The following is a 2,997-nucleotide window of genomic DNA, read 5'->3' as shown; positions in this document are numbered from 1 at the left end:
TAAGGCAATTCTCCTGCCTCAGCCTCCTGAGTAGCTGGGATTACAGGCACGCGTGACCATGCCCAGCTAATGTTTTTGTATTTTTAGTAGAGACGGGGTTTCACCATGTTGACCAGGATGGTCTCGATCTCTTGACCTCGTGATCCACCCGCCTCGGCCTCCCAAAGTGCTGGGATTACAGGCTTGAGCCACCGCGCCCGGCCTCATCTGTGTCTCTTAAAGGTCTACATCTGCACCATTTCCTGGCAAAGAGGAGGTACTCTAGAAGGTTCTGAAAAGCAAATGAAGTGGTGGGCACAGAGTTTCAGTTTCAGTTTTGGAGGATGAAAGAGGTCAGGAGAGCCAGGCACGGTGGCTTATGTCTGTAATACCAGCACTTTGGGAGGCCGAGGCAGGCAGATCACGACAGATCAGGAGATGGAAACCATCCTGGCCTACATGGTGAAACCCTCTCTCTACTAAATTACAAAAAAGGAATTAGCCAGGTGTGGTGGTGCATGCCTGTAGTCCTGGCTACTCCGGAGGCTGAGGAAGGGGAATTGCATGAACCGGTAGGCAGAGGTTGCAGTGAGACGAGGTCACACCACTGCACTCCAACCTGGCAACAAAGCAAGACTCTGTTGCAAAAAAAAAAAAAAAAAGTCGGAAGTCAGGAGATGGATGGTGGTGATGGCTGCACAACCACAGGAGCATACTTAATGCCACTGAACCGTATAAAGACAGCTAAAATGCAAAATTTATGTTTTTTCGGTTTTTAAAATTTTACCCCAAATTTAAAATAAGCAAATAGAATAGAATGTTGGGAATGACTCAGATGTCACCGGGCTTCTGGGCTGTCCTCTCTTCACTTTAGCCCTCAGATCCTGTCCATGCCACAGGCTCCCCCGGCCACATCCCCAGCCCTCTGGGAATGTGAACACTTGTGGGGAGCAGAGCAGCAGACCAGAAGAATGAAATGCAGGCACTCTCCTGAGCCTGGAGTTCAAATTTGAGCTCGCCCTCCCCGAGCTGCCTCAGTGGCCTTACCTGTGGAATGGGGACCCTGGCCTTCCCTTCCTTTTCTTGTGGGCATCAGCACCCTTGGCTCTGGCCACACTGGACCCGCCATTGCTCATACCGTCACCCTCTGACCTGAGTGCTTGCTGTCCTCCACCAGGCTGTCCTTTCCTGCTTTTTCCTCCTGAAAAACTGTTACTCATCTTCCCAGGGCAAGGCCAATGGCCTCTTCACTGGGAAGTCTCCCCAGCATATCTGATTGGTCACTGTCTCTTCAGTACCTAATGGGGGTGGAAAGCTGGCCTGTTTGTACGTGTTGGCTGCACCATGACCATGAGGGGCCCAGCTCCTCTTCTGTGCCATTGAGCTCTGTGGACTGACACGTAATTAAACCTGGGAAAGTATGGACAATCCCTCTCCACAGTTCCCACTTGCACCTGCACCCTCTGTGGGCCTATTTCCTCATTTGCATAAGTGGAGACCACCACACACCCACCCTGCCCTTTGGGCTTATTCACTAACATGGCATGAGTGAAAGCATATGAGTCATAGGCTCATAGTGGCTGTTAGGTATGTGGTCTCTTTATTATTGTAGGTTTGGTGGCCTCTGGTGGGGAGACCCTCCAGGATCACAGCAGCCATCCTCCTGCCTTCATCACCTCCCACAGCTGGCTTCTCCACCCCACTAACGTTTGTCTATCAGAGGCAGCCCTCTCCCCCACCGCAGAGCCCACTTTATCCTCACCTGGCCATACAGGTTGTCCTCGGGGCCGGGCTGTGCCTTGTGGTGCATGGCGTCCATGTAGACATTCAGCAGGCCCATCCTGGCCCACATACTCCTGGGCTGGGCGCTCCCCGCAGCGGTCACCAAAGCCAGAAGCAGCAGTTGGGTCACCTGCCAGGCCATGCCCATCTGTTCCTCCCAGAGACCCACAGTCAGAGGTGGACAAGGCCTGAGGGAAGGGCAGCAGCCACAAGATTGTGTACTGTCCCCCTCCCAGGCCCAGATCTCTGCCCTCCCCACCCTGCATCCCCCACAAGGCAGCTGAGCCAAGAAAGGAGGGGTATATAGAGGTGAGAGGGAGCCCTTCCCCGGCTTGGAGGCAGCACCCACCTGTTTCCCACCCAACAGAGCTCTAGGTCCAGGCTCTAACACCAGCTTACTCTGTGATCATGGAGGAAGCTGGTGCCCTGGTGGACTTCCTCTCTTGGATTTCTCCAGTGTTTTATGCAGTTCCTCTCAAATTTGCACAAGGTGGAACCACAGGTCGTGGTCTGCTGATTCAAGGGTGGGACTCTAGACAGCCTCACACTTCTGTTTGCTCAGCCCGTCCTCCTACCCCAGGGCAGCTGACGTTTAGATGCCCAGGGAAGCTGAACTGGAGCCAGCAAAGGCCATGGAGCCATCAGCTATTGTTCATGGTCCTGGAGCAGGTGCTGTGGGAGGTGAGGGGGTTGGGGCAATCGCACCTCACCCCTCACCCCTCCTCCATCTTGGGAACTTACCTAGGCAGAGGCAGGCTCAACACCACGTGGAAGCTGCCAAAGATTGGAGCTTTCGCCCTCTGAAGCCACAGCCTGAGCTCTACATTGCCCCCTTTCAGCCATGGCTGGAGCAGCTGGGACACAGGGCACCAAGTCCCTAGGTCGCACACAGCATGGGGACCCTGGGCCTGGCCCATGAAAACATTTTCTCCTAGGCCTCTGGGCCTGTGATGGGAGGGGCTGCCATGAAGACCTCTGACAATGCCCTGGAGACATTTTCCCCATTGTGTTGGCAGTTAATGTGCATTACTTATGCACATTTCTGCAGCTGGCTTGAATTTCTACTCAGAAAATAGGCTTTTCTTTTCCATGGCATTGTCAGGCTGCAAATTTTCTGAACCTTTATTTCTGAACCTTTAGTGTCTGCTCACCTTACAAAACTGAATGCCTTTAACAGCATCCAAGTCACTTCTTTTTTTTTTTTTTTAACTTTTCCCCAAAACCTAAAGTGCAACC

General features: G+C 53.0%; 1 pseudogene; it reads right to left on the bottom strand.

The window, feature by feature from the left end:
- LOC116536989 overlaps nt 1-2,186 on the bottom strand; it is a 4,155-nt pseudogene extending 1,969 nt beyond the window's left edge.
- Nucleotides 2,187-2,997: the final 811 nt, after the last annotated feature.

This window comes from Sapajus apella, unplaced genomic scaffold (genome assembly GCF_009761245.1).
Source record: "Sapajus apella isolate SASKATOON/1434 unplaced genomic scaffold, GSC_monkey_1.0 scaffold106, whole genome shotgun sequence".
Taxonomy (NCBI): Eukaryota; Metazoa; Chordata; class Mammalia; order Primates; family Cebidae; genus Sapajus; species Sapajus apella.
This window is presented reverse-complemented; position numbering and strand designations above follow the sequence as displayed.